An 11,295-nucleotide genomic window follows, 5' to 3' on the forward strand; every position below is an offset into this window, starting at 1 on the left:
CAAAGCAAACGCCCACACAGCTTCCTCACCTCAACTCATGATCATGATACCTTCTCCTCCTCCGTGATAAAGAGAACAAACCATAAATTTTTTTATTTTCTTTTTCTATGTATAAAACAAAATAATCATGATAATAATAATTATTATAAAATGCATTTTTCTTTTTCCTTTTTCTTTTCTGTCGGACAAAGTTTTGCCAGTTCTCCCTTTTTCCTTCGTCTACTTTCGTTCCGTGTACGTATTTGTCCCTCCTTGAAATATTGACCTTTGTACTGTCGCATGTAGCACAAACACACCTTTAGATACCAAATGTAATTATCTCTCTATCTTATTCTATTTTCCTTTTTTACCGTGGGAAAATCGAAACATATTTGATATAAGGTTTAAAAAAACGTACGGCTGGAGATTTGAATGGTGGGGGAGGGTAGTACGATATTCAATTTATATCATTGCTATGAAACAGTTATGTGTACGTACGTATGAACAATATTGGACATATATATATTTTAATTATTTTTAGAAATGGGTGGGGGAGAAAAAAGATTGAATTTTACTCCATATTAAATAGCAAGGGTAAGCAAAGGCAAGTACTTGGACACGTAAAAGGCAAAAGCAACGCCCCCACCAGCCCGTCACGTGATAGCTTTGTCCAGCAATCTGTATGGTAAAGTAAGCAACAAGACTCACTCACACGCTAACCACTGTACGTGCGAGTGGGGGATGGGATGCCCTAATTCAACCCTTACCCTAAACCCACTCGGACGTTGCCCTTTTGGGTTTGGCTTCCCCAAGTTTTGAGTGCATTTTAAGTGTTTTAATTCTACTACACATGCCAAATTGCCAGTACGACATGTCGTAATTGCAAATATAATTCTTTCTTCTTTACGTTAACACCGGTGACTGACCGTTTGTTTTGTTAAGAAAGGTAAAGCCAAAGCCAAAGCCAAAGCCAAAGCCAACTGGGTTTTGTTTGGTAATGATGATAGAGAAGAAGATGATGGGCTATCATGCAATCCACATGCATGGGGAGCCTCGGCCTGAGATCGCCGTTGATACGTTTGACTATTTTTTTGAGGTGGGACCTCCTCCGAATCTGACTTCTACTCCACATCAGCCTTCCTGTATTTTTAAATTTTGTTGTGGGGGACAGGATTTTTTTGTTGAAACGGGGCAGTTACGTGGGGTCCAGTTTTGTTAGGCGGGTTACGGACACCTCAGCTCAGTTGTTCCCCGCTTCTCTCATCTGTGATATTGACACGTGGCAACATCATAGCGACGCCCGTTTGATTGGTGGCACAATATCTTGTGGCCACGCTAGCCGAACCAACGGCGGAGGATGCATGAAGTGTCCTGATCTTGATCAATGGCGTAACGGACATGATTTCCATACGATGCACCTCCACTTTTTTGTTCTTCCCTCGGCTGCCGGGACTTTTGGGAAATTATCGTTGAATATGAAGGATTTTAGAAAAATTTAATTGTTTGAAAACTTTTGGAAAGAAAAATAAAAAAGGAAAAAGGAATATATGGTAGATTTCTACTTGATAAGAATCGTCTCGTGACGGGTAGGTTTGGGGTTCAACTTTGAACCTGTTTCTTTCTTCTAGACAAGAATTGAATAAAAGTTGGAAAGAGACTGCCGAGTTGATTTTTCCCCTCTTCCTTTGTAGGAGCAAATTTATATTTTTTAAAAAACTTTGCTGAATCTTATGTCCATTATTTTTAAAAGTAAAGATTATGATAATTGTGTATTTGATTTTATGTAAAATTGCCTCCTTCGGTTACTTCCCTCTGTAAATAAAATTCACAATATACTTTATTTGTAACGTATTTTTATATGACAAGTTTTTTTTTTCTTTTTTGTCTTTTATACCAATTTTATTAATATTGTTCTTTTTAGTTACAACAGAGGTAGGATGTGAAGAACTGAGTAAGATATTTTTATCGTTAAATTATGTTTATATTTGATGTTAATATTAATATTATAATCATATTATAAAAAATGTATATGTATTCGTGTCGAACATTTAATAAATTTGGCAATAATTATGATCTGAATAAATGAATAATGGAGGACACTTAATTTTTAAACTACATGTGGAAGACTCATTCTGGGTTCCTTTTGAAGGGTGTCAAATTAAGTGCAAAGCAAGAGAAGTGGTGAGTGGTTGTGGAAATTTAATTTGTGCATCGAAATCAAAACCAAGAAGAAAAGAGGAAGCAAACGAATGGAGTACCTTAAAAGGTTGTCCAGTGTCTGCAGGTGATAATAATTCTCACAGATGAACCAAAAACTTAGAAATTTTTTTATTATTTATTATTTTTCGAAGACAAGGTTGTTTAAACTAAAATAATATCAAATCTCACATTCTTCATTCCTTATTATTATTACTATTGGATTCAGGACATAAAAAAATATCCAACTTAAAAAAAAAACGAAATGATGGATTTGGGTTGAATTATTTAATTAAAAGTTAAAACCCCAACTTAAGAAGAGAATTTGATGGAGCAACGGCGTGGGAAGATGTTGCTTAACGTATTAGCCAAAAACTTCTTAACCTTTGCTTTAGGGTGCCCCGTGCCCGTGCCCGATGTCCGAAACCCACCCACGAGCCTGCGCACGTGACCCCCATCCCACCCTCGACTCTGCTCCAAGCACTATATGTATGTATATTCATTATTATTTCCTTGTTTAACTTGTGTCTAAATTAATTCTTTCCCTTTCTTAATTAAAACGCCTCAGATTAATATATCTTTAAAAAAAAATTCAGAGAAATTCTTAAATTGATGTAACTAACATGACTTTAACGTAACAAGTAAGAGTTTTTCTTGCCAAAACGAACATAGTTCAACAGTAATGACATATATCTGCAATCAAAAAATTGTGAGTTTGATCTCACCGTTACATGTTATACTAAGAAAAATAATAATAATGATTCTTCTTTGCTTTATTATAAATTTATAGCTCGTTGGTGAGTTTCTATCAATTTTAGACTAGAGTGAAGTAATCAATAATGTTTCGATGGTTATCCGTTTAGTCCCAATTTTAAAGAGTTTAAATTTATTCTCTTGTATTTTAATATTTTTCAATTATATCATTTTCGTTGGTGAAGGTTAAAATAGAGTTGATAAACAAAATAATGTGACATAATGATATTAGCGAGTTTAAAAAATCTAGAGAATGATTTAAGTTACTTGGAATAAGAAAAGTAAAATTTAATTTTATTACGAATTTGAATAAGGAAGTTGCAAATATTCTTTGTTAGATAGCCTCATTGCTTATTTTGATTTATATAAACTCATACAGAATTATGTAAGTAAGTTTATCATAAATTCATTTTAAAATAAATAGAAATAGTACTATTGATAAATATTAGTAAGTAACAATTTAAATTGAAAATTTCTAAAGAATTAAAGTGAAAGCCATCCGAACATTTGAATTGAAACATATATTTAACCTTAATTTTATAGGACAACCATCCGATTTATCTCGGTACATGAATAACAACCATGAGATGATTGCACGTGACACGGGAACTGGTGTATATTGACTGAAATGTTTGAGTTTGACCGGAGGTTTTGGTCACGTGATCTCCGAGGAGTGGGAATGGACACGCCACCTCACTCCCTGAAGCTCAGATCGACGTGGGAGGGCGATGAGCGAGAAAAGGCAAAAAATGACAGAAACATCCCCGGAAGGAAGTAGTTGGGTGGACGTGAAGGAAGAGGCCATTTATGGAAATTGAAAAGTCAAAATGAAGGGTTTGCAATTCATCAGCGTTTGGCCGTGCAAGCAAGGGGGAGAAGTGAGAGTGAGAAGGTTGCTTGATGCCTCCCACTCCATAGACAAAGAACAAATTCAGCCTTTACGTGCATGGTAAGTGAACCCAATTCCAACTCCAAAATAACCTTACTACTCCCCCTCCCAGCCAATCATCTTCTCCCACCTGGCTGCTCTGTCACCTCAAAATATACATCTACGACCAATCTCCTTTCGACACGTAGATGGATCATGCCTATCCGATAAGCTTGTGGAGGCTGTGGAGTTGGTGGAACAGAAATACATTGATTTCTCACCACAGCCACAACACAACACTTTCCTCAACTGGATTGTGTATATCCAAAAGTTGCATGATGATTAAAAAAGGATTAAAATTTAAAGTAATGAAATGAAAAGAGGAAGAGGGCAATTAAAGATGGTTAATGAAAGGGAATTGGGATTGGTGAGAATTTAGCGTAAGAAGGCATAAACATAAATGGGGAATGGGGAATGGGGAATGGGGATGATGGGAAGTATAAGTTTTGTTGCTTAACGCATTTGGCAGCGTGGGAATTGGGGCCAACGCCAAAGCCAAAGGCAATGCCAGTGGCGGCCTCGTAAGCCGTGCACAATCTCACTGCGCAGTGCGCACTGCCCCATCCATCACTATTCACTATTCACTATTCCTCTCCATGCCCAGTGGCCCCCCTTTCCCTTGCACGTTTGAGTCTTTTTTAAGTCATTTAACATTCTCTGCTCCACTCCATATCCCATTCCTTACCACACTTCCCCTTTCTATTATTAATTTAATAATTAATTCCCCAAATATAAAATCTCTTCTCAATCGGGTGAACAAGTATCTTCGCGATTGTATGATGTTTGTCGTTTTTAGTATAATTTTCACGATTTTACTTTTGTTTTCATCTAAAGAACCTCTCGATATCATTGCAGATTTTGATTTTATGAGCCAAATAAATCTCTACTCTTATTATTTTATTTTATTATTGCTTTGCTTGTTTACTTAGTACAGGGGTCAGGTTTGGGTCAAAGTCAAGCAGACAGGCTAAAAAGAAAATGAATAGAAGAAACTCAGATTTCGAAGGGGTTTTGTTTTTGGTTTATAATGCTAAATTTACGGGGGGTTTATCGATTTGTAATTGTCATATCATGCTAAAGTAGAAAGGGTTTTGGGGCAAATTTTGCATCACTTCAGCCTAAAGGATATGCAGTTGCACCTCATTGGAGCAAACCAAACCATACGTAAATAACAAGAAAACTTCCATGTTTTTAAAAACCCCATTTCAGCTCGCCCCTTCCACCATTATCAAAACTAATCCAATTCAAATTTGTCTTCTTCTGTGTTTAGTTGAGAGTTACCCACTTCATTTGTTGTGCCCCTCGAATGATATATGCCCAAATTATTCCCACTCTAATACCTCCAAATTTCTATTCAAAGAAAAAAAAAAAGGAAACAATAGGTCCATATTTGAACCTCTCACTTACTTTCTGAATTTTTAAAAAATAGATGCTTTGAGAGAGACAATTCTAGCTTATTTCATTCTTTCATAAAAGGCCATGTAAATAGATCAATTATATACACAGGATTTACAAACTGTTACGACCTAAAAATAGAAACTCACTCACTCTAATAATTTGTAAATTTTAAATACAAAATGATGTTAGACTACCTAGAGGAATAATGATTGGTAAAACATGGAGACTTTTCAAAATAAAAATATTTATTCCTTTAAAAGCCATTTTTTTTAGAAATAATATAAGGAATTAAATTATCATTAATTGAATAGATGAGTGCTATGGGTGTCAATAGTTCCATCATATACAAAATAGTCCATAATCCAATTTTTTGTTTTTTTTTGCATATCAACTTATATATGAATTTGGGTGACCTGTAAAACCATATAAATCGAAATCGGTGGAGACTTCATTCTTCTCTTCTAGAGAAGAAAGTTGGTTGTTGCGCGTCGCAAATCCATAAAGACAGTTTACACAATGGAAACTTTTTTTTCCGCTAAAATTACAATCTAAAAAATGAGATGAAAACGAAAATCAAAATGACAAAAAAAAAAAGAAAAAGAAAAGAGATGATCACTCTTCAAAGGGACAGGATAGGGAGGTTCATTTTCACCATGAGGACCGTCCCCGCTGAGACCCGTCTAAATGGGCGGAAAATCCCGGTTTAAATTTCCTGAGAGTGGGGATGGGGAAAAATTTTTCCCCACCACCTAAATGAGGATGGAGATGAAGAATACGTTCCCCGCTCCACGTCAAAATTTTTAATATTTATATATACCACACTAAAATAATTATATTATTGTATTTATATATACAAGTACTAAAAAAATCATATATTCTTTTCTACCCACCTATCTAATATATATATTTGAGATTATTAGAGCTCTAATTTGCAGTTGCTAGTTATTTGTTACCATATAAGCGTATTTACATACTCGTCAAATAGATCTTTGTTGAATATATCATTTATAAAAGTAAAAAATTAATATCAAGAAATAAATAGATTTTATTTTTAATGTAATTTTGGACTAAAATATAATTTTTATAAAAAAATTTAGATATCAAACAAAATAAATATGAAAGTTGATATACCAAATTTAAACAGAAGAAGTACTATTGTGCGCTTATTATATGTTTGTATTTTTTAACTATACACGTATAAAACAGCAATTTCCATTTGAGCCCTTTGGTTTTCAACCATACATAGGACATGAAGTGTTACAAAAAGACACAAAAAGATAAAGTCATTGTGTGATGCCATGTCACATACCAACATATCTTCATAGTTCCCGTGGTCTCAAATGTATGATTTGGTTGTAGCTTATTTGATACCCTAATTCAACTTCCGATCCATAAATGTCATTTCAATGCTAATCAATACAATATCAAAGTGTGTTAAGAATAATAAATCGTTTATCTCTGTCAAAACGATCATAACTCAACGATAATTGACATATATGTTCAATTAATAGGTTGTGAGTTCGATCCCCGACCCCATATATATGTTGTACTAAAAAAACCGTTTATCTCCATGTTTATATAATTTAGTATACTTCTCATATAAATATTTCATATGAAAAATGTATTAGAAATAATATATACCAATGGAAATATATATGTTTCAAGCTTTAGTATTTTATTAATTGATATATAATATTTTTATTTGCAATTTACTATACTATGGACAAAGTTAACAACTACGACAATGCAAGATAAATTAATCATCAAAACCAAAGAGTAAAGGTGAGATATACATTTGAAAAAAGAGGGTTAGTAGAACCAATTAATATGATATTTCGAAAGGGTTTGTTTCTTGTTGCTGAAAACTTATGTCAAGTACTCCGTGATTGTTTCTAAACAAAGGGTTTTAATTTCAATATCAATTAACGAGACCAAACTAATTAATTTTGGTTAGAATTATCTATAGTATATATAAAAGAGACTATAGGGAGAAACTTTTTATCCCTATTTTACCCTTTTAATTTCAACATTCCCATAAATATTTTGAGGGTAATTTTGTACTTCAAATATAAATTTTTCTCTCTCACTCTCTCCTCCTCCCCCTTCCACGCCACTTTCTTTTTTTTTCATTTCTTATAAAATATTTAATCTCCATAATTACAAATCTTACATTTCTCAAATTAATTTTCTTTTTCTAATAAACTCTCTATCTCAAAATTTAGAATATAAAGTGTTAGAATATGGAGTGTTTTGTCTCTTTATTTCTATGTTAAAAAGTTATAACTTATTTTGAATTATGATTAATAAAGAATTTCAAAAATTTCGTAACTTTTTATTTTCTACAACTATATATAGAGTTTTTTCTTACTCTTTCTCCCAATTTTTTCTTCATCAAAACTTGAGTTTCTTTTCTCTTTCGGTATGTAAATTTTCTTCTTTAGTCAATGTCTTGTGTTTTTTTATATTTAGTTAGATTGTTTGATTGAATATTCAACTTTTTTAGTTATTTTTTTTCCAAACGACTCAATCAACTGAAAAAAGGAAAGTGAAAATGAGTGATAAGATCGAATCACATTGGACGGATCCACTTTGAGATGGTACTTGATAACTGCGAGAACTCTCTCAATGACCTCCTCCTTGGAAAGGTGATCATCGTGTGATGAAAATGAAAATAGCCGGAGCAATCCATCGGAACATGGCTACGGTTGGCATTCCCCGCGAGCTATGACAAAGAATTGGACCGGAACTCGAACATGGTAAAGAACGGCTGCCCTCAACGCATCTCTATCTCTCGCTATTTTTTTTTTGTCATTTTATTTTTCAATGACTCAAATAAGAAATTGAAACAAAGTTGTATTTACTTTTATGTATTCTTATGTTCAGGGAAAAAAAGATGAAAAATCCATGAATGTGTTTTTTTTAGAAAAAAAATTTACGTAATTGAAGAATAATATTTTTAGTTACACTAACCTCATTAGTGTGTGATGAGAATTATTGAGACGTTTTATGAGATAAACATTGAAAATACGAAAAAACTTGGTGAGGTAAACATTTAGAGATAAAAAAAAACCAAATTATATTATAAAGTTTAACTATTTAATTAAATTTTATATTTTTAAACATTGAAATAAAAACTACGAAATTTCACGTGCACCGCACGTGTTTCTTACTAGTTGTTTTAAAAAGCTTGATTCCATCACGAAATGCAAATAAGTTTGCCAACTAATTTAATTTTTGAAAACATTGATTAAGAAAAATTAAACCCGGAAAATGAGCAATGGGGTGGACAGGATCATGGTCCAAATTTCATCATAAACGTTACATTGTGTTTCACTCGGGGTGTATGGGCATTAATTATTTGTATTCCAAATAATGCAAAGTTTTGATAAAATTCTTACAAGTTACTCATAAAACTTTCGAAATTGGTTCCATTAATAATTGGCAATAGATTTGTCAATTTGTCCCACATTATTTGGAAGTTGGAACCGCAGAGGAAAAGGAAAATGTAGGCATGTGGGAACATTATGATTTATGAGTGAGTGGTGTATCAAAATCTTCAGAAACGCACCGTTTTTTGACATTATTTGTGAGCCCAACCTGAGAGGAAATCCGACAATATAATATCAACTTTTTACCCAAAGTCGGAGCAGGTAATCATTATCTTTCATTTATTTCCCCAAATTTCTGAAAGCAAAACGCAGAATTTCGTTGCCGTATCGTTGGATAATTGATGGGAGTTCAGTCAATGATGCCTGCCTCGCGATTAGACTGTCTTCTCTTTCGCTTGTTGACTCCGCAAGCCAACTTCTGAAAATATGAATCAAAATTACATAGACTGCGCCATCTATATTAATTTCCATTATTGCCCCCACCCCTAATTCGACGACATGTCATGTAAATAAATAGTTTTATATTTTAATTTCATTTACACAGAATTACCAAACTTACCTGGACAAGCATAGTTAAACGATAATTAGCGTATAACGCCAATCAAGAGAGTGTGAATTCGAATCTCCATAAATTAAACGTGTTGTACAAGTTTTTTTCTCTCTCCTTTTGAAAACTGTTTGGAAAACGTATTAGTAATGCATTTATTTCTTTTTTTAAAAAAAATCGTTTTTCTTGTTTCTTTTTTGGTGCGTGTTCACATAAATGAGATTTTTTAAAGAAATAATGGAGTTATTATCTAGAAAATTTGATTGATGATTACAAATTACAGTGTGCCAAACGATCAGAGTGTACGTAGGTTGGATTGAGATACCTTTTAGACTCAATCAAAATGTTTAGATTGTAAATTTGTTACCCATACAGTTATTATTAAATAATAAACTCAACCCAACCCGACTATTATTTTATTCGAGTCAATTATTCAAAGGATTGTACAATAAAAGAAAAACTAATAAAAAAATTAAATGATAATATCTTAAGACATTTATTTAGCTATTGTCTAACATTGAATCAAGATATTTATTTATATAGTGAAAAATACAAACAAGAACTAAAACCAGTTGTTTTTAAAAGTCTTAGAATTATTGAATGAAAAAAGATTAAAATAAATATGACTACATATAATTTTGATGGTGAGTAAACTAAATTGCTTCAAAATTAATAATAAGTTCGTGGCACCCAAACTTAATTTAAGTGAGTCCTTAACCAACTCAATCCATAGAATTTTCATTTATTTTGATTTAACTCGTCCAAAACTGTATGGGTTGGTTTTGATTGATCAAATTTTTTGGATAGTTTTTTTGAACAATCCTGATGAGTATAGCAGTTCGATTAAAACATCTTGCTCATTCCTTAAAGGTTTGCACTTCAATCTACTCTAAAAGTCATTCCATAGCAATTAAAAAAATTGTATATTTTAATCAAACAATCTAAAATATATAGGAAATTGTTTCATATTTTTAAGATTTGGATGATTTATTTTTATGATAATAAGAGGTAGTCTCTGTTGGGTGATTAATTATTATTTTGAAAGCAATAATATTATGGGAGTCGAATTCGAATTCATAATTTTTTTGGTAGGAAAGTGATCAATTTATGGAACTAAATGGATAGAAATGCAAAGTTAATTTTTTTTTTTTAAGGAAAATGCAAGTTAATTGTAAATGAACAAAAATCATGGTTTTCATTGGTGTCACAAAGAATCTTTTTCTCAGCCTTAAAATATAATTTGGAAATTTGAATCTTCCTTCACATTTACAAACCAAACATATATCCCACTTCTTGCCTAACAAACTTGAAATAACCGAAATTAATTGTTGTGTGAATGGTAAGAAGTGTTTACATTACACCTAGGAAAAAAAGTGTAAAAGGGCATTGAAAATCGAATGATTTTCCCGACATGTCACAAACATACAAGAAAGCATCATTGGGAATTCGTACATTACGGTAGATAAAACGGTACGAGAATTTCCTTTTTCAAAAGAAATTAAAGAAAAATGTGTCAATTTCTTAAAAAAAAAAAAAATAGAGAGAGAAAAAATGCTAAAAAAAGAGACATGATTATGGTGGGAACAAGTATCACATGCATGCCTTTGCCTGCATTGCATGAAAAGAAGAGGAAGAAAGCCTTTCCTCCAAGTCTGAACGCATATTTTTGAATTTTGAAGCAAAAGAAAAGTAAAAAAAAAAAGGACATAAAATAAAATAAAATAATTCTGTCCTTTTAAGGCTGGCCGAGTTCCTAACAAATGAAACAACCTTGCTTTGCAGTTTGCATTTGCATTTTTGGTTCCTTAAAAAGCCCTTGTTGATTTCTTTCACTCATCCACCAAACTTTATTTGATGGGTGCTTTCTTGTAATTTTGCCTTCAATTACCCCTCAAATCTAAATCTAAATCCAAATCCAATCATTCAATAGAATTTAAGTAAAAGATTGTGTGTTGATTAACCTTAATTGGATGTGTTCATGTGGGTGTTATCATTTTGGCTTCGAGTGTGAGATTTCCACAGAATTTGTGGCATCCCACTCCGTTTTTCTTTTTCTTTTTCTTTTCTCTTCTCTTTGCTTCATCTCTCTTACCCAATATACCATG

The sequence above is a fragment of the Momordica charantia genome, assembly GCF_013281855.1.
Source record: "Momordica charantia cultivar OHB3-1 chromosome 9 unlocalized genomic scaffold, Mcharantia_2.0 BLBB01000009.1, whole genome shotgun sequence".
Taxonomy (NCBI): domain Eukaryota; kingdom Viridiplantae; phylum Streptophyta; class Magnoliopsida; order Cucurbitales; family Cucurbitaceae; genus Momordica; species Momordica charantia.